Source organism: Amblyomma maculatum, chromosome 1 (genome assembly GCF_055883805.1).
Source record: "Amblyomma maculatum isolate TAMU_Amacu chromosome 1, ASM5588380v1, whole genome shotgun sequence".
NCBI lineage: Eukaryota > Metazoa > Arthropoda > Arachnida > Ixodida > Ixodidae > Amblyomma > Amblyomma maculatum.
The window spans coordinates 52,871,437-52,898,142 of record NC_139344.1 but is presented as its reverse complement, the minus strand read 5'-3'; the positions used below and the strand labels follow the sequence as shown (position 1 = coordinate 52,898,142).

General features: G+C 44.3%; 1 long non-coding RNA gene across 1 annotated transcript; it reads left to right on the top strand.

Annotated features, from left to right (window-relative positions):
* The first annotated feature begins 2,881 nt into the window (after positions 1–2,881).
* LOC146202383 (uncharacterized) lies at positions 2,882–15,251 on the top strand. Its single transcript, XR_014703695.1, has 3 exons — positions 2,882–4,179; positions 5,076–5,215; positions 9,382–15,251. It is a non-coding gene; the product is annotated as an uncharacterized LOC146202383 (long non-coding RNA).
* The last annotated feature ends 11,455 nt before the right edge of the window (positions 15,252–26,706 follow it).

Genomic DNA, 26,706 nt, shown 5'->3' with positions numbered 1-26,706 from the left:
GAGTGGTCTGGCTTACATTAGCTGTGTACTTGTTTTGGTCTCACAGGAGAATGGCAAAGAAAGCGATTTACGCCAAAGGCTTGCTCTCGACAATGCCGTAAGCTAACCGGTCAAGTGAGTTGGTAAATGAGAATATAGATGTCATTTGCCCCGTGCAAACATCTTTAGCTATTTTTGTCTGCTCGTACAAAATCGTGACTGCGACATGATGAAAAATATTCGTCAACGTAATTCACTGTCCTAGTCACCATGCAGCCACCACACGACACACTATTTGAAGGTTAGCAAAAGTAAGGAACATCCCTTTATCTTGAGCGCGACGATATGCACAAAAGGCCAGAAGGGCTATGTAATATATGCAAAAGACTAGCTCATTCCTACCAAATGCCCATACCTGAATTGAGCAACACTTTACATAACCAACTATTGTTCTGAAGCACCAGGGTTCGAACCAAAGAAACATAATGCAACTTGTAGCGTAGACAAGACAGCAACGCAGCAATTGACTAATCTCCAGCCGTTCTGTATTTCACTTCCTCGTTTTCTTACGTACGCATGTGCAACAACACCGTCTTCATCACATTTCCACCGCACTTAAAAAAAAAAAAAAAACCTTGCTGGCAAATGGCTAAATATCCTCTAATACATCACAGTCTTTTACACCTTGCGGGAAGCTTCTTTTCACATTTATTTCTGCAGGCATAAGGAAGAGTAGTAGTTGCTGCTGTTGAGGCACACTTTGGTTGAGGGGGGTCTGTCGGTTCTGTGTCGGGCAAAGCCAGGAATGAGGAAGTTCCCGGGCTAACATCTGCGTTATTGGGGTTATGCGAGGTTGGACTCTGGTCTGCGTTTCTGGTAGTGGACTGGTCGACACTCGGGTGCAGTCAGTGGGCAACAAAATGTTAGCGGGGAGAGCCATCAGGGCTGAGGGTGGAGGTTGGCGCTGAACAACTGCTCTTCTAACAGCTCATAATTTGGACAAGTGCCACACTCGCCCATCATCCAGCAGGTGTGAGACTGGTCCAATTCGCTCAACAACTCTTCGAGGCTCTGAAACCGAGCAGCCAGCTTGCCTCACACAATCGGCTTACAAACTCGCACATAGTCGCCAATCTGAAAGTCATAGTGCTTGGTTCCACTCCGCTGGTCTGCATAAAGCTTATATTTGGCTTGCTTCTGCTCTAGCCACTGGCAATAGAGCTTCAGCGCTCTTGTACGATCAGTCGAGAAGCACTGATCCGGGCAGGCACACAACGTTAAGTCTTATGCGAGGCATCTGGCCATGAACTAGGATGGCTAGTGCGATTCCTGTCGTGGAATGTGGCGCACAGTGGTAGACACAGTTATAATAGCGGTACGTAGGTCACGTCGCTCGCAAAGAGCCATCTGAGCATATGCCCTGAAAACCCTATTAAACTGTCCTACAAGTCCATTGGCTTAAGGGTCATAAACTGAGGAGTAGCAGTTACGTATACACCGAGGATGAAAATTGTGGTCCGTGATCCGACACTATTTCATCAGGGTAATCCTCGTGAACAAATGTACCTAGAAGCAATTCTTGAACTGTGGCAGTTGTGAAAGAAGCCTCCGGCTATTTACTGTAATAGTCAATGTGTTATTGCAAAGCGACAGTTACTAGGAGCTTGGTCGAAACGCCCCACGATGTCAATAGCAGGCTTATGCCAAAGCTTGCCTGGCAAAGCAACAGGTTGCAGAGGAACAGTAGAGACCTGAACAATAGCAGCACTGCTGGAAGAATCATCTTCGACTTTCTGCACTTCACTGGAACGATCAGACGACTTGCAGACAGATTCCAAATAGCCCACTTCGCCGCACCGACGACACTTTCGTTTGCGAGCTTGCCATGTGGAGTCATTCGCCAAGTGGGCAGGCGAACCGCAGCGATAGCACGAACACTCCGGAAGTGCAGATGAAGGTTTCCATACGTAGCAGCTGCATTTGATGCAAGGGACCTGAAGGACCCGTTCTGATGTGCACTCGCATCCCACGCGCTGTACTGGAGCGACCTCTTCTGACAGCTCCTTTGCTTCACAGGAAGCTTGCTGGCACTGTCTAGCGTGACAGAGTCAAGAAGGAGATGGCGGTTACTGAAATAGTGACTAATGGTCTTCACCAGCTGGTCCCTGATGATGTCCGCGAAGCTCCCAAAACCGCAGTCGCCGACAAAGCTGCGAAGGGCAGCGATGCACTCGTATGCTATCTCTCCGGCAGTTTGTACTCGGCAGTGAAAACGGTGGCGTGCGGCGATCACATTTACGGAAGATTTGTAATGCGTCGCCAGTATAAAGATAGCATCGTCACCGGGGTGTGAGGCAGCAGCGGTAGGCGCTGAAGGGGACGACGGCGACAACGTGTAGAAAATTCGCTGGCAGGATAGCCCTCTCCGGTTAGCAGATGTGTGGAGGTATCTAGTGGAGGCACCAGACGCCAGCATGTAGTTGTGGAACGCCAGCCACCATTACTCCCACGGAAGGGCGGAGGCGGCTGAAGACCTGCAAAGCTCATGATGGACGGTCAGCAGTCTACGCCGAGGTCTTGGATTAAGCTAACATCCTCGTCGCCAAAATAAGTAGTATCTTACACGAGGCAGGAACGCAGCAATTGACTGTTCTTCTCGCTGCGCGCGTGCAACACTTCGCGTTTACCGCACAACTCACAACACAAAACAGCTCATGCGTACCAATAGCAATAATTAACACCGCCGCAACAAAATTAACGCCTTTAAAGCTATGACAACGAGCAAATTTCACACAGATGAAACGCTACTCGGCTGAACACTTGCAGAGCGCCATTTTAAACAGAAGCGCGCATCCACCGACGGCATCATGCGCGGGTCACGTGAGTGTGACGTATTTCCGTGCGTGGCATCGGGTAAAACGTAAAACCAAGTAAAACGTGTGTGGGGTTGGCTGCTGCCACGGGTGTGACTCCAGCCTGGTGTCAAACACCTGAACTTGCAGAGAGCCGGCTCCGTGAACTGCGCATGCGCGCCCAGGACCAAAGTGGAAAGGAGGATATGTTGCTCTTCTGGACGGATGTGACGTCAAATAGCTTTTAGGCGGACGATAGATGCGAAACCTGCGGAGAAAGGGGTACTCTTGATCACATAATCTGGCAATGCCTTGATTCCCCTGGCGCCAAGGAAAACATAAACAGTAGAGAAGCCTGGGAACTGCTACTGCGGAGCGAGTCCCCCGCCAACCAGCAGCAAGCTGTCCGCCTGGCGGCTGAAGCCGCGAAGAAACACTGTCACTTCGCCTGTCTTTAGTCGCGGAGGCCCCGGCCTCCGTCCCATAGGCCTGCGTGCCGGGGGCGAGGAGTAGGGGGCCTCCTACATCGGTGGAAAAATAAAGTTAGTAACAACAACAACAACAGTGCTTGTTTTTTTCTAGAAGTAAGCCTCAAACCCAGATGTTCACTGAGCCGCCCAAAGTATGGCCCAAAGAAGGAAGGCTGGCGCGCTTTTCAGACAACGAGCATTTGCGCTTTGCGAGCCCTAGGCACCCTAGGTTGTCTTTCATGCGTCGGTCTGCTGCAGTTTGCGGGCCATCATCCCGGTAGATGCAAGCTCGGTGAAATGCGGATTCAGTTCGTGGATTATAGCCTTAAATTCAAGGGCGCAGTCCTCGGTGCAGTCCTACTGACTGCGGTGAGTCGTACATACATGCCCGCGAACTCTAAGTAAAGTATTTGTCGTTTTTCTGCCATCGCCTTCCTTGCAGCTTCTTTAACGAGTTTTTGCACGGCAGCGCAAGCATGCGTTATCCTCAATTATTGACGTGGCGTAATCGCGCTATCGCGCGACAGTCTCCGGGCGAAGGCGTGAGGAGACGACGAGACTGCGTAATGGCGTCCACGATCTCGTTTCATTGCGCTTGGAACAACTTCCATTCCTGCTGCTGTGCACCGATCGGTCGCCGGTTGCTGTTGTCTTCCGGATGCACTGGAGTATTGGGACATATGAGGCGACTGAAAGATAACGTGAAACTATTTCTGAGTTCGCTTATATTTTTTTCGGCAGTATAAGGCATTTTTGCGTGCGCCAGCGTGAACGCGCTGGTTTATAATCGGGGTTTTATTGCCTTCCTCGCAGCTTCAACCGATGGAGCGACTCGGCCCATAGAAAATGTCGGGCTTCTTTCGGAAAACTGTTGGAAGGTAAGTGGCACTCAACTGTACAGACCATACGTGGTAGTGCTGCAATACATGAGTAATATCTGCGGACTGCTAAAAGGGGGTTTGCTGGCCAGCTGAGAGATAGTTTAAACGTAAGTAGGCCCTGTGCGGACTGAGCCTCGAAGTGCAACAAGCCTACTGCACAGCATGAAATGGCTACAAAAGTATGGTTATATACATGGCCGAATTCATGTGCTTATTTGCTCAGACCTTCCACTGTCAAGTACACTTATTTCGGTGTATGCAGCAATGAGGGTGACTTCATTACTCCTCAGCTAGCATAGGTTCATGCCTGTGACAATATCTGTCCTTTTACTGCCGAAATAACTGCATTGGTGGAACTCGCCGAGCTTTTTTATTAGATTTAGCACTTTGGATGTATGTTGCTACCGCAGAGTTCCCTAATATATATATCTTTTGCCTGCTCCAACATAAATAGTTGGCAGTGCTTGGCTTCAAGCTGCTGCCAAGGCCATTGACAGCTTATTTGAAAAGAGAGCAATAATTAATCTGAGCTGGCATGTTTTGCGGGAGAGTGAGGCACCATTGAGAGTACCTCGTAATCCTGTCAAAGAGCTTGGCAGTTGCTGCTATAAGCACTCTCCATTGCAGTTCCATGCAAGTCGCAGCATATTGGGCACTTACTGCACAAGTGATTTAACTTAGATTCTCTTTGTTGCTATTTCAGTGTTTTGTAAGTGTGCTAAATATTTGTATTTGTGCTAGCATTGACAGCCAGTCTCGTTGCTACCTTTTTCCTTCTGCAGCAGGCACTCTCACTTGCTTTACTCGAACCAAATTCTATTGTGAGTGAGTTTGCTGAATTTATGCAAACTAAATGTAATTCCAGTATTACTCTCATTTATTTACATCTGCAGAGGCAACGAATTCTTGGTGGTGACGAACAAGTTCCCTCTGCCTGTTCGATTACACCGCCACCTCGGTAGTGCAGTGAGCTGCGACTGGTGTGACCAAATGGATACTCTCACTGCTTCCACAGGTTTAGAGCGTGCTCCCAGTTAAGTTTAAAACACCTTGCTTGCAATGTATTTAATCTTGTTGTGTAATATTGTCACCCTTGCCGGTATGCTATTATTTGAAAATCATTCTGGGTGGTTTGGAACACATGATTTGCAGTGGGGGGAGGTGGGAAGCACAAATGTGTGACTGCAATTTTTTGCCAGTCTAGCTTCTAGTCTTGCGAATTAAAGTAACAGATTAATACCTGAACAGGCCTGACATTTATTGGAGAGTTTGTCATATAAAAGAAAACTTGATCCCTTGTGGAGGTAACACAGCTGTGGTTCTCCGAGAAAATGTTATCCGTGTGTGATGGTGTCTAAAACATGGCATTGTCTTAGGTAACATGGCATGGAATCGGCCACTTCTTGTACTCTCTTGACAGCATCTATTGTACTATGTGCTAGGTGATATGCCTTCAGGGATAAGAGTAGATGGAGAATACCTCAGTAATCTGCAATTTGCTGATGACATTGCCCTGAAGCAGTCAGGATGACGGGCAGTAATGTGAGCAGTTTGTACGTCATGCTGGTCATGGAGGAAGTAAAAAGCCTTAGAAGCAATGTAAAGGGTTCCGGAAATCGGCTGGTATGGATAGGCAACTGCAGATCTTTGAAGAGTGGTAGGGAGATTGTGCTAGAAAAACTGCTTGCTTTGTGTGTGTAGTGCCTCACGACCTCAAGCGTATTAAAATCTTGGAAGGATCCTAACAGTACCATAATCTATAAAAAAGGGGCTGTCAAGCACTTGCAAACTTAAACTGATCGGGTTACTGTCCATTGCCTACAAGATAATAGAATTGGGAAAATCTTGGACTTTCTATCAGCTGAAAAAGCAGCTGGCTTTCGTAAGGGCTGCCATGTTTTTTAATGTGTCTGCCCTGCCGCTGTTGTGTGCTGGATTGTAGCCTGCATCCACATCGGATAGGAGGCTGTGCAAACAAACTGCTTTTTACAGAAGGGACATAATTTGAACTGCCCATATCATACAATGCAGCAGCAGTAGTGAAAAGTGCTCCACAAGAAGTGACTTATTGTAGAATGGTTGCTTTATTGCGGTAGCGTAAAAGGCGTCACCCTTGAGAAAAATCACAACCATGCCTTTGGCAGGTGACATGGCCATGCACTGATTGGTTGTCTGGTTCTGCGATGTCATGAGCCCACATGATATGGCCGAACTGGCTGGAGCTCATATTGTGGAAAAGCGCAAAAGAGACAAAGAATCGAGAAAAGAGAGGACGACGCTATCTGGAGCTGCTAACTCAGGCAGCTCCTTTGAGGTGAGAGGGTGAGGTGGAATAGAACCCTCCGAGACCCTTGAATCTAGTATCAGACATGCTACTCCACATTCATACAGCTTGGTTAAAACAGAGCTTTATACCCATGTTGGGTGGTCTTGGGCACAATGTGGTAGATTATGGTTGCATGCTGATGATTATGTGTGACATAATACCGACACAAATTAAGGGATTAGGGCTTATACCTTTCAGGACCGCTTTAAGCCAATCGTTCATATATGAATGATGGTTCTCACACACTGGCAGATGTAAATTTTCGTGTTTGGAACATGTAGCCCCATTTAGGCAGATAGTATGACAAAAGTAGTTATAGTAACTAGTTCACAGGGATGGAAAGGCACAGAATCTGTCACTTGTTTCTGTGTCGTAAGGGAAGGGAGGAGGGAGTCAAAGTGGAAAGACAGAAATGGGTGCCGTAGTGGAGGTCTATGGAGTAATTTTGACCACCTAGGGGTCTTTAACGCGCGCTGACATCGCATAGCACACGGGTGCCACTTCGTTTGCATCGAAAGCAGCCGCCAGCGATCGGGTTCGGACATGGGTACTCCGGCACAGTAATCTAGCATCTTAACCACTGCACTACCGCAGTGGGGCTATTGTGACAACCATAGTTTCTGTTTGTGTGCAGCTTGTTTATTTTTTTTATTTTATTTTTTGTTCTTTCTGGCACAGTGTGACATTTAAAAAATTATTCGAAATAAAGAGGTCTTTGGCGCCATTCACACGATTCTGCTGCTTCTACTATAGCTTTCTTTTTATGAGAGCAGTAGGGAAGTCTCTTGAAGACAATTTTACTAGCTCTCAGTTCAGCTCAGATGATGAATCAGTCAAATGCCATCCTCGAACTTCAGCTAGTGGCCAAGAAAAGCTTAGTTTCAATCTCTGATCACTCTTGGTTAGTTACACGTGCTCATTTTGTGTTCCCACTGTCCTGTTTCCATTCGCTGGGTTTCAGCAGCAATGAAAGCTTGGTACTACTTGATATGGCTTCTCCAGAACTTCAAGTGTGGAACTTCTACAAGCAAATCGAGTGAAGTTTGAACGCCGAGCTCCTATTGCAGATTTTCAAATTTGATGGCAAACTCTCCCACCTTCTGGAAAACGTCACCAAATAATCCAGTCATAAATCCTGAAAGGTTTGGAAATGCCACTGCTATAAACTGTAAAATGAGTAGAGGAAGGCCGAGCTTAAAAATGGGTGTTTTCAGCAACTTAGCTATATTTCTGAGAGAACAGCACACCTTCAAAATGAACTTCAGAACGTAAATTATTACTTCTTTGGCAGTTGGGCTTCGCTGCATTTTGTTAGTGTGATTTGGAGAATAGGTACATGAGACTCAACAACTGCTTCAGGAAGTCAAGAATGACCACTGCTTCCGAACAGCCCTACGAAAAAAAGAAATCTGTCGATAGGTGCACCATATCTTTACTAGTAATAAAAGAGGCAGTGTAGCATATTTTTAGTATTCTGAATTATTTTTCTTGCTGTCTTATTTTGATATTCATGCCCCCTTTTCTTTCACTTTTTGGATGTTTTCTGCAAATTGCGGAGAAAAAGGTTTTTATGTTATGTATAAAGCCAAACACATAACATAAAACTTAGGACATAACTTAGGACAGGTAGTAACCGCAGATCCGGACCATGAAAAGGAAATAACAAGAAGAATAAGATTGCGATGGAGCGCATTTGGCAAGCACTCGCAGATTATGACTAGCAGCTTACCAGTATCGCTCAAGAGGAAAGTATACAACAGTTGCATTTTGCCTGTACTCACCTATGGGGCTGAAACGTGGAGGCTAACCAAGAGAGTTCTACTTAAGTTGAGGACAACCCAGAGGGCTATGGAACGAAAAATGGTAGGGGTAACATTAAGAGATAGAAAGCGTGCAGAGTGGGTCAGAGAAATAACTCAAGTTACCGACATTCTAGTGGAAATTAAGAAGAAGAAATGGACATGGGCAGGACATGTAGTGCGAAGAGGGGATAACCGATGGTCGCTGAGGGTAACAAACTGGATTCCAAGGGAAGGAAAGCGTAGCAGGGGGCGGCAGAAAGTTAGGTGGGCGGATGAGATTAAGAAGTTCGCAGGGGTCAAGTGGATGCAGCTAGCACAGAACCGGGTTAAGTGGAGAAATATGGGAGAGGCCTTCGCCCTGCAGTGGGTATAATCAGGCTGATGATGATGATGATAAAGCCAAAACAAAAACATGGGCATTTATTTAATTGAGGATCTAAATACCTGCATTTTAGTATTATCTAATAGCAAGATTGTGTAAATATTTTATTTAATAAACAAATTACATGGTGCTGAAGGAGTTGAGGCAACAAAAAAATCTTCATTTTCAAGCTGTAGTTTAAGAAGTGAGCATTTTTCTGCCTTTTGTATATCCTCAAGATTTTATTACAATTTCTTGTTTTTATATTCATGTTTGACAATACTTTGTGAATATTTTACCCATTTTAATTGGCTCATGTGCGTCATGTACAGAAAGTGTGATCAGAAATTGTCATCAAAAAACGTCCTTCATACTGGAACTTGCGTGTAAAGAGCTCTGGCAGGTGCGTGCTCTGTTGCCGCGTTGCAGAGAGGAGGAAAGGAGGCATCCTGGCTGTGCAAACCGCCGCAGAGAGGTGACAAAGAGGCTAATGGCAACCCCATGCATACTCGGGCCACTTATGCGCTTATACACAGGACCTCGGAGGATGGGCGTGTGGTATTCGATCTGTCATTTGACGTGTGTAACTAGAAGGCTGCATTCCCTGCACCGTACCTATTAGTCACATATTCTAATTCTGGTGCCGGGTTGTGTTCGCCTTAGCGATCTTAGAGCTCTTACGCACTTCCTACATTTTTTTTTCTTTGTAGGTTGCAGCAAAGTTCTTTAAAGACTTCATTCATAAAATAGCAAGGTGCATGTATGCGATCAAGGATCTTTGAGGGAAGCTGCAGACGGGAGCTGTTGACGCTACCATGCTATACTCTTAAAGACAGATCTCAAGTGTCTCCTAAATTTTTATAACAAAACGAACATCCGCACAGTGTTTGCTGGAGATGCTTACAACCCTGCTGTCCTGTCCGAAGACAGGGGTGCATGCATTACTGCCTGCCATATGCAAGGCCAGCCACAATTAAACATTCGTTACCAGAGTAACATGATTGCCTGGCTTTTTTGTGTGTTCACTTCCTTAGCATACTGTAGCATAGTCATAGTAGTGTGCACCTTTCCAATAAGTGGTCACGGGGTGTCACCATATTACCTGCTGGACTGCTTTGTGCATTTGGTGCTAGCACAGTGGAAGCAGAGCTGGTTTGCAGCAGTCCAGAGAGGAGGAGCGAACAATATGGTGGCATCGAGTAACTTATTGGAAAGGTGTATATAGATTGCTTGTTCCTGCAAGATGCGAGTTAAACTGCTCTCATACAAACAGTTTCGATCCTCATTGAACTGGATCTACATTCAACTCATTGTAGATTGAGGTTGTCACACGGCAACTGTCAAGTTCAGTTGAGCTCGAGCCTGCTTGGCTCAAGGTTGCTTCCTCAATCGCTCTCGAGATTTCAAGCACACTCAAAAGCGGTCATTGACACCCTTGTCATCAACGAGCTCTAAAACTTGAAAACGAATAAATGCAATAGAACTGCACATAATAACACATAAATGTATTAAAAGGCATGATAGAACATTCGTAGAACGGCTAATTTTATAATATTGACACCGTAGTCTACTGCCAGTGGAAGCTAAGGTGGCGTTCTCTTCGACTGCGTCAGTGTGGAAACTGTGGAGTGGAAGAGAAACTGCACTGTAGCACTTGACCGCTGGGAAGATAGGTTAGATGACCTGAGGCGCCAAAAGCGGAATGCTGCTGTGTACACTGAAATCGTGCAATCATTACCCCAATCTTAAATTTCCTTTTGAGACTCATTGCGACTGACAGCAGACGACGAACCACGTAGGAAATTTCTCAATGCTCACTGAAAACGCCCGTGTAGCACCGGATGCTTCAATCCTTCTTGAAAGCCTGAATGCAGATTGAGTTCAATGAGGATCGGAAGTGTTTGTGTGACAGAGGGATTAGTGTAGTGCAGCTAAAGCTTTGTGTTAGCTGGTGTGCACAAGTTGGGTGGCCAAGCTGTGTTAAATGGTATTACAATGCATATTTAGAAAACAAAACAGGGCACCCCAAACGGTTTATTCAACTTCTCAGATTATTTGGCATTACACACATTGTCTTGAAAGCAGTCCACAATATGGCCAGCACAACTTATGTCCTTGCTTATTTCAGATTGTTCATTTAAGAGAGCTAACATATTCAAGGGCTACTGACCAGGCTGACATTTTAACCAAGCCCGATAAGGCGTTGGACATGGTCTCTGCGAAATACTGCAGTGATGCACACACTGGAAAGCAACAAAATGCAAACCAAAGCTCTCATGGTCCTTTTCAGACAGCCAAACCTCCTCATCCTTTGCGCTGGCCATCGAACTTTGTCGATGAGGTACCAACAGATACTGCATCCATTGGTTTCTCTCTGACTGATGGGCGAGGGGTGTCACTTGGTCTGCTGATGTCACGCACTTTTTTGTCTTGCATTTCGTTTTCACTCATGCATACTCTCACACAAGAAAGAAGGCTTTTAGTTTCTTGCCCTTGTCTATGCATGCTTCAGAGTGTTCTGTGCACTGTGCTATTCATACACCAACGGCTGGACTCAAGTGGCAGCGGCGCGCACTTTCATACAGCCTGCGCATTCGCCGCAGATATAATGGCAGCTCTTCTAGGCAAGCAGTGCTCTCTTCCCCGTGAAGTGTGTGCAGGATTTACCCAACCCTGGTCACTCGCTTCTGTGGCGGCGCCCGGTGTGCACCTGCGTTCGCGCCTTCAAGCGTTCAAGTGTTCAGTTTACGGAGTGAGCGAAATACTTAGAGAAATTATGTAGTCTCAATTTTGTGTGCGCAAAATAGGTGCAGTGTAGGCTCAGGCAACAGTATTATTTAGCACATTTTGATCGTAGTAATACTTACTTTGTCTTATTTCTTACAGTGCGCAACATGTGCTAATTACCATCTGAATACAACAGTGATTTGGGTTATCAGTCTGCAGTAAGGCAAGTAGCAGCATACTCTTGTAAGGTCAGTCCCATTATGCTGCACAAAAGCTGATTTTTTTCTTCCTGCTGTAACTTTGTTTCCTTCATGATATGAGGGGAACTGTCAAAAATGCATTGACATGGCTACAGAAGCACGGAATTTATCACATGAACATTTTTGGCCTCTCGGGCCTGTTCTGCCAGGCCTGTTAAAATTAGTGGCCGAGCAAGGAGGAGTACCTGTTTTGCCTACATGCATTATTTCAAATCATATGCCAGTGTGACGGCATCTTTTCGTTTTTGGGCACATTTCTGTCTGCTTCTGCACATGTATCAAAATTTCGGGCGCCTTCACGTGTCTCCAAGTCAGGCTGGTCGTTGACCTGTTTTAAGTTGTTAGTGCAAATTAAAAAAATGGGTAACCTGCTCTTATTGCACTTTTTGTGCACTTTGAACAGCGCATTCACTGTAACTGCTTTTCCTGTTCTGAGGCGTGCGCAACATCACCTCGAAATAACAGGAGACATTCATCACCATCCTCATATAAGGATAGTAGGAAAGCCTTCCGACCCTTGTCTTTGCCTGCCACCTATGTTGCTAAACTCTGCGGCTAGTTTGTAACGAAGCTAACTTCATGACAATAGTTGAGCATCTCGGCCGCAGTGTGCTTTTGGTATTTCCTTCGGTCCGGACCCATACGCATGTTTTCTGCCACACATTTGAACTTTATTTCCTCTGAACGACGTGCCCACGCCTGCAAGTTTGAAAAACTTGCGGTGTTTCCTTTCATCAATTTCCGAGTGATAGAGAACTCTGTTCCAATAATTTAGCTATATTTTATGCGAGTTTTTCCCTGGTTTTGGCTCTTCGGCAAGATGCTGATACACAGCCAGAGCCTGTAAGGATGGCTCACGGCCGGCACACCTATCATCTATAACTCTCAGTACAGCGGCAAAAATCACTGCAGGTCGCTCTGAACGCTCAAGTTTGACATCTCGTTGGCAAGAATCACAACCGGGTGAAAGTGCAGGCTTGCAGCCGCAGGCTTGGCCAGCCTCCGCTTTTTTTTTTCCAGCTTGTTGCACACCAAATGACGGCATCACTGAGTAGACGCGTCAATGCCACACAGTGCCACGATTTCGCAGCTGTAGCAGACAGGAAGCACCCTCCATGCGTAGGTCGTAAAGAGCGCACCGTCGCCACTCGAATCCAGCCATGGTACACCATGCATAACCATGAAAACAGAAAACATGGAACATCCATACATGCACGGGCTTGGTTTCCTAAGAAAGGCCAGAGGCCTTGCACCTATGCTTCGGCCACCCGTTGAGCTCAGCCTCTCCCCCTCCTCCTTCTTATTGGCATTGTAGCTGGATGAGCCAAAGCTCACTTCTCAACCTTCAAACAAAGGTCACTGGTGCTGCTTGGGTAGCAGAAAGCAAGAAAAAAAAAAAAAGCTGCGGCAGTAGCTTTTTTGATGGAAGGCAAAAAGCAAGGCACCAGTGTTTGTGCAATGTCAGTGCACCTTAAAGAAAGAACTCCAGGTGGTCGGAATTGTCGGGGACTTCACTATGGCGTCTCTCATACCTGAGTCGTTTTTGGACGTTAAACCCCACAAACCAACCAGCAAGAAAAAAAAAAGAATGCCTGTAAAAGTCGGGGCCATAATGACTGCATTTGATGCGTTCTTGTAGCTGTTTTTACCCAGCACAGGGCAGCGTTTTCATTTTGTTGACCGAACCAACATGGCGGGCATAGTTTCTCAAAGCACTAAAAGATGGCGCTCCACATTTCGCGTATTTAGGGAGCCTACATGTACCAGCCCTACGCGTATTGTCTCTTGTGGAGGCTAGTCAACCAGGGAGGAGGGAGAGACTCTTTGGTGATGGAAGGGAAGGAGAGAAACATACCGGTTTTGATGGTTGTAGCTCTGTTATTAACGAGTCTGCTGCAAAAGTATTTTTGGCCATCGCGCATTCTGAAGGCGCTGCCTCATAGACAGCAGGTTTGAACACATTTTCGAATTTAGGGTGGTTCATAAACAAGTTCAGTTCATGGAATCGCACCTGAAAACGAAAGGAATGATTGAAGCAGGAGAAATGATAGCACCTTAAAATAGAAACAAAAGGTGGACGGGTTTTAAGATGCTTTGCAGCTGTTTTCCACTTGCCCAAAGGCAGTGCAGAGTTTTGGCCGGTGTGCAATGAGCAGTTGGGCGCATGGTTTTGCTGATGGCATGGCAGCTGCGTGCTGGTTGGTGACATTTTATACACAAGGTCGTGTAGACTTTGCATCTAGTTGGAAAAAAAGAGGATTGTAGCAAATGAGCATTTATGCTGAAATAATTTTGTGAGCAGCTTCAAAGAGCAGCCTTTTTTGAAAAATGGCTGCTTTCCGTGAAAACATGGCATTAGATTTTTGCTTTTCTAGATGGGGTTTTAAATTTTGTTTTGATGGTTTCTTGCAATCTTTTGCTTGTTCTTCACGACAAATGTATTTACTTCATAGCTTGCAATAAAATGCTTCCATTGCGAATAAGCATTCCTTGTGTGTCGTGCTCTTTGGTCTCATTATTTTGAACTGTAGTAGCCATGACAATCGGAAAACATTTGGGTGAACAGCATTGCATCATGTCTACATTATATTCGTGTAGAAAAAGAGAACGGGCATTGCAATTGATGTCGATGAGACTGAAATCGACATTTGTTTCAGCTAAACTGTTTCCTCGATTTCGAATCTGGTTTGGGCTATTGCATGTCTAAGGCCCCAGCCAAATATTGCCCACTGCCTCAATAACAGCACATGCTCAAGGACCTAAAGAAACTACAAGATGAAAGTTTATTTTTCAACCCTTCGTGATGAGAGCAACACTTTACAACAGGTAGAGGTATTGACATGGCACACAGGGGTCGGGAATGCCAAAACCTAATGCGGTCTATGAAAGACGGCAAGCATGGGAAAGAGCTAATTAATTTTGACTGCTTGGTGTCCTTTAATATGCACTGACATTGTATAGCCCACAGGTGTCTTTACATCATGCCTCTGCCAAAATGTAGCCATGTATTTAATCTTAAAACCTTAGGATTAGCAGTCGAATGCATAGCCACAAAGTCACTGCTGCACATAGGTAGGAAGGTTTCAGACGTAGGAAGGGAGTAATGTTTTTAAGCCAGGTAGTCACTCTGAATCTGAACCATGAGAAACATTTCTCCAAGAGCAAAAAGAGGTGAATGTAAATTTGGAAGGTGCTGTACATAATATAATAAAAGGCAGCTTGCTATCATATGATCATTTGAAAGGCTGAAAAGTGGATATTAAAGCATTAGTTTAAAATACCTAAGCAAAGGACAGTGCAGCAGGTTATAGAAAGTAAAATAATTTGGAAAACCTTCACAAACACAGATGTGGATTAAAGTACAGTATCAAGGTAATCATAACAAGGAAGTAGTAATCAGCTATTATTGAAATGAGCAGGCCCTATTTGCCCTGGGCAGGTGGCGTCCTTGGTCCAAAAAGGTGAGGGCATAAGCAGGTCCTCATCTGATGGTTTGTGTGGGTGGTACTTCTATGCTGCCGCAACACCATACCATATGACACACGGTGCTGGGCATCTTGCAGTAGAGTACCTGCAGTTGAGATTGCAGCACATGGTGCACATCTTTGAGTATGAAGATGCAGAAAACTGTAAAGAAGCATTAGAGTGGGACATGTAATCCAGGAAAAAGGGATTTTCAGCTAATCGATTAGGTTTCGAGGGAGTGAAACAAGCAAGGGATACCAGACACTGGGATGAAGAGATAATGTCAGCAAATGAGCCAAGGTTGGCGGCTGCAGCTAACGCATGAAGCAGCGATGATTGCAGACCATTAATTCCCTTCAGCATACCTAATGCAGGCAGTGATGATGAATCAAAACTCTGTTGCCAATTTATGAAATAACTATAGATATGTAACTGCACTGTGGGAAGCCCACTTAGCCACTTGATTTTTCTTCCAAGTTTTTGTTATGAATGGACAGAGTGAAAATGCGCAAAGGAAATAAATGCCAGACTAGGAATAAGTGTAGTCCTTCATTGAATGGCTCTAGTGTCGCATTGCTGAACTGTGGTTTAAAAGTTACTTGTGGCGAGATAAATGAGTCATACAGCCTCTGGGAGGCTTGCAGAGAGAGCTGAACTGAGAAGAGAGAACTCAGAGAACAGCAGAGACTTGTGCGAGCACCGTACAACCAGCCGGTTCAAATGGCGCGCCTTTGCAACGGTCGAGTGACAGCGCTGCAGGTGGCGAAAACGTCCAATACCAACAAAAATTAATTCAGTAAAAGGAAACCTTTAGATAATTAAAATTCGCACTTATAGTTTATGCGTCACCACCTCCTTTGTTTAACTGAAACTGTATAGTTTCATTTGCAACAATTTCAGATACGATGGTGCGTGCGCCATTATCATTATCATCGCCCCCTCCGCTAAATTATTTGAGTTGCGGCGCGTTACATGAAACGTTTTAAAAAAATGTTTGACGCGTTATTGACTCTGGTTATTCTCCTTCCAGTGCTTTACGGAGCCTGTGTTGCGCTTTATCTATTTGTTGCTAATGCTAACGAACCACTAAATTGCCGGCAGGCAGGCGACGCACTCCGCACGCACGGTGAGCATCACTTTGGTAAGTCGAATAGAAAGCCAGCTGATTGCTCTTTGGAAGGAAATGAGTTAATATATTGATTTGTGGAACATTAACGTACTCGAGTGCCCTGTTGGTAAGCATGGTGCCTTCGCTAGAGCCGCGATTCTTCCGCGAATCGCTGTGTGAAATTAGCTGGGAAAGATTTGTTTCGGGACGTTTAACTGTGTATAACTTGCCCAACATTGCAGCAAGGTTACTTTCTTGCTGCACTTGAGGTTGTCTGAGCGAAGTTCTGAGCTTGCCTGCGCAGAACTAAATAAAGCGCTCCGCTGAAAGTGTTTAGGCATTGTGACTACAGAGGCATCGAAGGCTTACGTTTGTGTCAGAAGTGCTTTGAATTAATTTTTAGTGTGAATGTGAGGCATGCAGCTTTCCCCTAGCAGTCGTAAGATCACCGAGGCCAACGTCAGTTTTGCACTTGCATCGGACGCGCCTTTTCAGCACATGCTGCATGTATGCGCCTGTTGTTGCTTTTGTGTATGATGACTGTGGTAATAGTTCGCAGACTAGCTGTGTTTCAAGTGTGTTGACCGCTTCTTAATAGTGTGTAATGTTGATTTACTAGCTTCGCTTTTTTTTTTTGGCAAATGATAAGGGCCTGACACGCTGTCCGTCAGTCCTGAGACGAGTGGTACGCTGTACAGCAAAGTAAATGTACTTCATTACCGAACGGGGTCACGTACTCGTTAGCTATGATTTTTATTTTTATAACTGTAGTGCACAACGTAGATGTAATGTGGGATCGCTTGGTTCTTTCCTCGTGTATTCTTGTAAAACAAATAAACTGGTCAGAACAGCGTAGAGATGTGGCTTTAGGGAATGCATCGAAACAGGCTTGCCAAATGGCTTGCCTTTGTTCTCATTCTTGCTCAGATCCAAAGGCAGTACATTTCATTTATCAACTTAATTTTTTTGTAAGTTCAGTGTTTGACTTTACAGTAGTTGTCTGCATGTTAGGTAATCTGCCCAAGTATAGATGACTTGCAGCACTGTCACATTGTTGGTGGACCAGAGCCATGAACGAACCCTGTTTGCCTGCCTAGCCTGCTACTAGCTACCTGCCCCATGGAAGATACCTATACCTGATTTACTATCATGGAGTATGTGCAACAGCCACCTGATAGCTCGCGGCTGCAGCCATGTTGTTTTTATGTTCTACACCTGTGCACTGCAGTGTAACGCTCTATCACGCATTTTAAAAAGGACAGTATTTAATGGCTACATTTTCATCTACAATAATCTGTCACGGTTCTATCCACCAAGGCTGCACGACATTCATAGGTGCCCTAGTGAGGCTCAGAGGAGTTTTGAAAATTCTTGTGCAGTATTGTTGAATTATTACTTACAAAATATTGTCCAGTGAACCAGTTATAACTGTGAATGTATTTATTTTTTTCTAAATTACTATCCACGCAATGTTATTATGGCATTGCGAATGCACAAGATTGTTAGTCTGCTAGAGTTTCCAGTTTGTACAACCCATAGCCATTTAAACAAGAATTGCAACGGTGGCGCTGAATGGCAGCACTTATCTGCGAGATGGCTGATGCATTGTGAGGGCACCAGACATTCCCCTCATCATCTACGGCGACTGTCATCGATACTACGAAATCACAGTGGTTGCCAGTGTTCACGTGCGAACTGCTCGGGGTCGCAGTCGTCAACAATTTCAAGGCACTACAAAAAGTGTGAATTGCATTGATTACATCTTTGCATGACAGCCGATGTAACCAGCATGAACTATGTCTTATTACAGGTACCATATGCCGTTACTTGCTGTACTGTACGACAGCACAGAGCACATGTGTGATTAATGGGGTAAATAAAATAAATAAATCCTGTCTCCTCTGGGAATCAAACCTCCATCCCTTGTATTCCTCACATACTGTACTTTGTTTATGGCAACAGAACATGAGTCAGCACATATGCATTCTTGCAGTGGAATTATCTAGGCATAGCACTGCTAATTTTTGTTCTAATGTGGCACCTTTTATGGAGTTCACCGATTTTTTTTTTTTTGCATTGTTCATATAATAAACACACAAAAACCCTGCAGCACTATGAAAATTTACCCGGAGCATTCAACTCGTGTTACAGTATGTGCAGTAAAGCTACCTTTGTCTTTGTGTGCAAAATGAAAATTTTTACGAAAGATTTACATTTTGCATGTTGATTTTATCAGAATATGTTGGTTTTGAACATGATTGGAAGAGGCTTTTCAATACCTGAGCTGTTTCATGTGTATGGTTAACTACCATGCTGAACTTTGTAGTCAGGTAAAATATGTGCATAGTGCCTATATGCGTACAATATATGCATAGAGGCAGGTAGAGTGATTGTTTAGGTGTACTGTAATTATCAGGCTGTGCTAGTATCGTTACAGCTATGATATAAAAATTCGCATCAGGTTTGTAGAACTTGTATTGTGAACAGTGGTTATATGGTGTCTGTGTATTTTATTTTAGCATAGCCGTGATATTGGTGCAAGTTCTGTCAAGTTTGGTTTTGTTTTGATTTTAACAACTCTGTTTATTGCCACTTGTGGACAGCGCTATTCAGGTTCTACTAGTGTCGAAGATCATTGATTTCACTTCTTTAATAGACACTGAGGGTTCACTGATACATACGCTACCAAATTTTTTTGTTTCAACTGCTTCAATTGTTTTCCTTCCCAGTGGTGTTGTACATTTTCACAAAAATTTGCTTTCAAAGTGCAGTTGTCGACTTTCTTCCAAGTTGTGTGATATGCTGTGAAAAATGGCATGCGTGTCATAAAACTTGTTCCAGATTTTTTGATCGCATTCTGCATGTACGAGTTTTTTCAACCTTCTATGAATGCTTTGTCTCAAAAATATTAAGTATGCAGGCTAACATAGGATTAGGTTGCATTCTGGGTTCTGTTGTGCCGGGTAGCAGCTCAGCAGTCAGATTCTTTTACTGGACTTGCCTGAGGGTACGAGTTGTGTGAAGCCTGCACACAGACCCATATCATGCCATTTGACGCAAACTTTACGTTCGACCGCCTTCAGTTCAGTAAAGGACTGTGTTGGGTTACTACAACAAACATTACCCCAGCTTGTTTTAGGCGGAAAAAAAAAAGTTTGTGCCATGGTCGCCATCTTGCATGTTCTCATACACTTTAATTTCAAATTTGTAAAATTTGTTGTTCTCATCGTAGTTGTTCCAATAATATCCCAAGTTTTGTAGAAGTAAAGGAACCCAAGAAAATTGTTTTGGAGATTAGAGAATATAAGCCATGCCAGAATAAAATTCTCAAGTTTAGAAAATTTGCTTTTTGCAGCATTTACAGCTGTCAAATACAGAGTAAGGTTGTTCTAGTAAATGTATAACCTGTATTAAGAAAAAAGTACCACTCGGTGGCATTTATTTTGGGAAGTTAAATCACAGCACTCAGTTCCTTGCTCGTGTACAGCCGCCCAAATCTTCAACTAGACTGCACAACGCCCACTTTCAACAGTGATGCTGTTTAAGCTGGAGGTTGTTTCATCTATTCTGCGCAGCTTAATGTGTTCGCAGTAATGTCACCATGACCGGATGTGACATCATCATGACGTCACATCCAGTCATGTCTAAAAACCAGAACTGAGGTCACCACATGACCATGTCCAGTCATGACCGATGACTTCACCGTGCGATTCACGCATATATGAAGCTAACCTTGCCAGGCATCCAATCCAGGCATCCGTGCTGCGCCTTTCATTTGTTGCTTCCTCAAACGCCGTACCACACAGGAATCAGCAGTGTTTTAAATTGGTTTACAGGAAAGAAAAGGCATAATATCTGTCACACTTGTCCGCCGACAACAGATAGCCACGATGAGTCTCAAAGTATATGTGCTCAAAGTATAATCACGGATAACTTGAGGCAAACAGAAACAGCATCATTGTGTCATCAGTTTTATACACGACTGCAATCTGCCTTAATTTTTTTCTGTACCACTGTTCCTTGGCAGGGATCGAACTTGCAGAGAGGTAAAAATAAGGCAAGGCCTCGGTGAGCCTCTGGTTAGACTTAATCTTTACGCAAGTTAGCTCTTCTTCAATGAGCAGAAGAGAAAAGGCGGCCATCGTGCACATTAGTAAAGAGTTCGGCAGCTTTACATTCACTCTCCTAATCACTAATCCCTTACTTTGTACAATCTTTGCCAAAAGTAACCAGGCTGCATGTTTAGCTTTTAGCTTGTATACTAAGGTCAACATGAATTCCTAAAGGATCACAACTTGAGAAGTGAGGACTGCAGCTTGCCTTTACTACTTTGCACAGATTTACAGTTTCAGAAGTGGTACGAATTATCTGCTACTTGGTTGAAAAGCGGAGCATGCAGCCTGGTTATTTTCGGCAAAGGTAGTACCTCCATTATCTTATACATACTCTTTAGCATAGAGTCATGAACTACCACATTATGTGAAAGACTGCCTGACACAAATGTAAAGCCTCCCTTAACCTAGCCGTATGAAGTGCCTTTGTGGCCTACGGGTAGCATGTCTGACTTGAAATGCAAGTCCTGGAGGGTTCGATTCCTTTCACCTACCCATCTGATTCGAGAAGCTTGAGTTGGCAGCTCCTGCCAAATCTGCCATATCATATGATCAAGTGACTTTGCACAACCCTGCCACCAATCAATTCCCGGCTATCACCACAATTTTTCATTCACAACCCCGATACCAAATTTTCTGGTGAATGGCAGCCTTTAACGCTGTCATATTAACATGTAACCAAAATTTGGTGTCCTTGAAGTGCTGGCTTTAGACAGCTTGTGTTGTTCGTCCCTTTGAGACCTTGATTGGCAGGTGGCAAAGTAGAGACAAGAGGGATGATGAAGAGAAGGTAGGAAGAGGGTGGAGAACGGGTACAATGTGTCGCACTGTGATTGTAGATTAGGTGGCACAACCTGCTTGCATGGTCGCAACCCATCAGCGGCATTGAGAACAGCAATGCTAACTCCTAGCACATACTCCCCTGCACAGATCGTTTTGATTGTCTATACTTTTTCTTGGACAAGTTCTTCTGAATATCTCGTAGGATGTCAATGCTAAGATTTTTGCACGGCCCCTGAAGGCTAGGTATTGCTGCAAAGCACCTTGTCCAGAAAACGGAAACATAGAATGACCATCTTGTTCAGCTTGTTTCTGCAATGGGCACAAAACTGGACTTCATTCCACTCGTGAAATATGGAGGAGTCTCTATGACCGGTTATCATTGTACAGTAGAACCCTGCTATAGTAAAGTGAAACTGAAGTCCCATCATAGTAAAGGTGCTTTTGGTAAAACTAGGTTATACTAAACAACGTCTGGCCGCGGCGTCGACTTCCCACGAAATGACATTGCTGCACACGCATTACTTAGAATCGCGAGGAAATTTTTTTCTTAAAAAAAAAAAAATAAGTAGTGCATTTTTTTTATTGTTTTACCGCTAGGCTCATCAGCACTGAGAAGAAGCCAACTTTAAGGCCTTGGAGCCGTGAGGGAAAGCATGCAGCGCGTAGGGGGAAGACTACAAACACAAAAAGAAGACGGCCGGTCACTTAAAAATAGAGTAAAAGTGCAGCAAGAAAAAGGGAAGCGAAGAAACGGCCGAACATTCACACAACACTGTTCAGCACGAAGGAGTAGTGGCAAGAATTGGAGGCGTGGCTTGTGCGGTTTTGCAGTGCTGGACTGTCGCGCATTTTTTATCTATTGCCTCTTAAAAGATGGAAACAGCGGAAGATGATGCCGCGCTCACGCAATGCTTTGGTTCTCAGCTGAAATCAAGCTCAGCTATATTCGTATCCATGTTGCATTCATGCTAAACAGGTACTTCTACAAGCGGTAAAAAAAAAATGAAAAAGGAAATGGCACAGAGATGATAAGAAAGACATGGAAGGCATTTAAGAGTGTTCTTTTCATAAAGCAACAAGATGTGCTTAGTAAGCAGACTTTAATTACAAGATAGTATCTTCAGGACCATGTCATCACTAACAACTGATATAGTAAGATTTTAGCCGGTTCCGGTGACTTTACTATAATGGGGTTCTACTGTACTTATCAGATCGCAAAGAGCACTTCCTGGCAAAAGGGCAGCTCAACACTGTTAATGTGGAAAACTCTGCTTATGCTCAGACTGAAACCCACATCTGAATTTGATTATGCTTCCTGCAGGAACGACCTTTAGTCTGCATCTCAAGTGAGCATGGGGGTATCTTGATGCTTATTTTTATTTTTTGTAACCACAACCTCGAGCAGACTAATTCGGCAAAGCTGGCAGCGCTGGTTATGTATACGTTTGCCGCTGGCTCAAGCCTGCACTGCAGTGAAGTGCAGGCACAGAGCAACGCTGGAGAAGAGCATAGGCGTTCAAATTGCAAAACTTTTCTGCCCTAGTCAAAAAGAATTCCATTTAAGCTTCCGGGAAAAAAAAAAAGAAAATGCTACAGTGGCCCTGCGCAATATAATACCATATACCAGCTAGTACCACATCACTACTCTCTACAGTGACTTTCTGTTAGCTAGTGCCAAGTTACTGTATATCTGGCAGAACCACATGAATGGTTTGTGGGGTTTAACGTCCCAAAGCGACTCGGGCTATGAGAGACGCTGTAGTGGAGGACTCCAGAAATTTAGACCACCTGGGGTTCTTTAACGTGCACTGACATTCCACAGCACACGGTCGCCTTGCTTTTTGCCTCCATCGAAAAGCGGTCGCCGAGGCCAGGATTCGATCCCACATCCTTAGGAAGCGTCCTAACCACTGCGCCACCCCGGCGGGGTAACACATTAATGTGTCATGACAAACACAAAATAACATAAAAGGAACAGCCAAGGTCGTAATGAGCGACTGCAGGTGACAAATGCATCGGTCCCTGGTACTCGTGCTTTTTTAACATTACACTATGCAGCACTGAACTGAATGCTCATACGAGCAAAAAGTAAAAATTCTAGGGGCACTTTGGACCACTAAAGAGCAATGAGGTGAAAGCCTTTATTGCACGGTGGTCTGATGCCCTCCACTATGGCACCTCCTTCCTCGTTTTCCTTATGGCTCGATTCAGGTGTTCGCGGAGAAGTGTGAGATACGCCTTTTCTTTCCGGTAAACCAATTTGAAATGCTGCTGATGCTTGCTGTACTGCATTTGTATGCTGTGTCATGTGGTGTTTGAGCTAACGCCAAATGAAAGGCGCTGCACTGACGACTGGATCGGGTTAACCTTCACATGTGCTCGAGTCGCCTGGTAACGTCATGACTGAATGTGATGTCATCATGGTGTAAGTTTCGGCCATGACATCATAGTAATCTCTGTCATTATCATCACTGTCACTAACTATCATTATCAATCAGCATCTATCAGTATCTATCACTAAGTTCTTCACTGACAGATTTAAAGGTAAACAGCACAACCATGCAACTGCTCGCAAGATTCCAATGACAGCTTTCGCACGTTCGAATGGGGACGAAGGAAAGCAGTGGCAATGTGAGTGGCAAGTATGTATTTCCTGGGGCGGCTGTGCTGGGCAGACAGAGCGGGAACATACGTGAAGACACAGGTGCCTTCACGGCCAGTCAAGCTCAAGCAGTGGTGGCATGACTGCACAATTTCCCAGGCAAGGTGTCTCTGGCCACCCTCCTCACACCTCTCATAACCATGTTGCGCGAACTGCAGCGGAGATGGTGGAGGCTGCTGCCACAGTTGCCCTATCAGTGCAATTGCAAAATGTTTTTTCCCAAGTTTATGACTACGAGAAATAGGGGTTTGCTGTAAACATTCCCACAGTGATTTCACTTATATGTACTCCTTATTTTGGTTTCCACTCTTCTTCACGCAAAAATTTCACAGAACCAAGAAATAAAACTGCAGACCTGTCGTAGTTAGGTTATAACTGGGTTTAAATGTATTCAATGAGGTAATCACCGCTAGATTAAGAGGAAACCTAGACTTTAGTGAACAAAAAGGCCAGGCTGGATTTCAGGCACACCACTTGACCACAGCCGATGTTCACGGCATCAATCAGATGAAAGAGGAACCACAGAATATACCGTATCTACAGGTAAACAATTCCGTAATGAATATATGATGTGAGGGAAGAGTTTGTGTCGAGAATAAAAAGAAAAAAATTGTCACGATTCCAACACAAGCTCACGATTATAACATGAAATCGTAACGTTAAAGGCAACCATAGCTGGGGATGTGACAATAAAGGAGACTGCATTTAAAAATCCAAAAGAAAAGTATCCGAGTGGTTTATTCACTGTCACTACTCAGTTACTTATCGCTGTTCATGAACATGCCCCCACTCGTTTCCCCCTTCTTGATTAGACACGATTTGCTAAGCACTACATGCTTTCTTCTCTCACTTAGAATCCCGCATCGCTCCCTGCATGTTTTGCCCATTGGCCATGATCTAATGATATTAAACAGGAGAATTCGAACCCTCAATAACTACACCTTTTTATTATTTTCTTTTTCACTTCCACCTTCTGGTCTTTCTCCATGGTTACCTTTTTTTTAACCTTGCCTCATTTTACAGCCTCGAAGTTGCCAGAAATTTGCCTTCTCCTCGCAACTGGCTTACCTGGTGGTAAAGCTATCTTGATGACCAGCAAAAAAAGAAAAGTGTTAAATTCAGATATTGCTTCTAAACATAGCATGAAGTGCTGTTTCAGTGATGCAATTTCTAAAAACGTAACTCGTGCTATAATCTTATAAATACGGTAAGCAACCCCAACATACAACCTGCTTATATTACAAGCATTTGATTCAGTCTATGCATCAATCATGCATGCATTACATAACCATGGCATAGGAAAGGCATATGTAGAAACGCTGTTAATAGTATATGGAAACCGCACAGCAGCCACAAGTCTTCTGCAGAAAAAGCTAATCCTGATCAGGAATGGTGGTAGTTCCCCCCACCCCCCATAGTTCATCCTGTGTTTTGTGCACCCCTAATCCCACGAATTTAGCGGTGAGGGGGAGGGCAGAAGAGTTCAGGATTTCGTTACAGAATGGGTATTCAGCTCTAACGGAGGATGGCGACATTACCCTAGAAGCAAGGAACAATAATTTCAGAGATATCATTACTGAGTGCGCATTAGAAGTAGGCGGTAGGATAAGAGAGGATACCGGTAAGCTGTCTAAGGAGACGAAAGATTTGATTAAGAAACGCCAGAGTATGAAAGCTTTCAATCCAACAGACCAGATCGAATTGGCTGAGATATCAAAGCTAATCAATAAGCGCAAGGTGGCCGATATAAGGAAGTATAACATGGAGAAAATTGAGCATGCTGTAAAGAACGGGGGAAGCCTTAAAGCGGTAAAGAAGAAATTGGGCATAGGCAAAAACCAAATGTATGCGATAAGGGACAAGGCGGGCAACGTCATCACGAATATGGACAAGATATTCAAAGTAGCCGAGGTGTTCTATACAGATCTCTACAGTAGCCAAAGTAGTCAGGACCGTAATGAGATTGGTGGTAGGGAAAAACAGTCGGACGTTCCATCAGTGACGAAGGTCGAGGTCAAGAAAGCACTAAAAACTATGAAAAGGGGGAAATCGGCCAGACAGGATCAGATAACTACAGATTTGCTGAAGGACGGGGGGGAATATCGTGCTAGAAAAACTGGCCACCCTGTATACGCAGTGCCTGGTGACATCGACTGTACCGGAACCATGGAAGAATGCAAACATTATCCTCATTCATAAGAAAGAAGAAGGACCTTAAAAATTACAGACCAATCAGCTTTCTGTCTGTTACGTATAAGGTGTTTACTAAGGTAATCGCTAATAGAATCAGGGCAACCTTAGACTGCAATCAAGCAAAGGATCAAGCAGGGTTTCGGAAACGGTACTCTACTATCAATCATATCCATACCATCAATCAGGTGATAGAAAAATGCTCGGAATATAACCAGCCCTTGTACATAGCATTCATTGATTACGAAAAAGCATTTGACTCAGTTGAAACCTCGGCGGTGATGCAGGCATTGCGAAATCAGGGGCTGGACGAGCCGTACGTGAAAGTGCTGGAAGATATAATGGCTGCACAGCAACCATAGTTCTGCATAAAGTAACAAAATTCCGATAAAGAAAGGTGTTAGGCAAGGAGACACAATCTCCCCAGTACTATTCACAGCTTGCTTAGAGGAAGTATTCAGAGACTTGGAACGGGAGCAGTTATGGATAAGGGTAGATGGAGAATACCTCAGTAATCTGCAATTTGCTGATGACATTGCCTTGCTAAGCAACTCTGGGATGAACTGCAAATAATGATGACCTAGACAGGAAAAGTAGAAAGGTAAGCTTGAAAATCAATATACAGATGACTCCTAAGTGCAGCTGCCGACTATAGCTGTTAACAATGTTGAGTCATACGCTTAAACGCAGAGCTTATGTGTATCCCCGACATATATCGCACCAAGTAG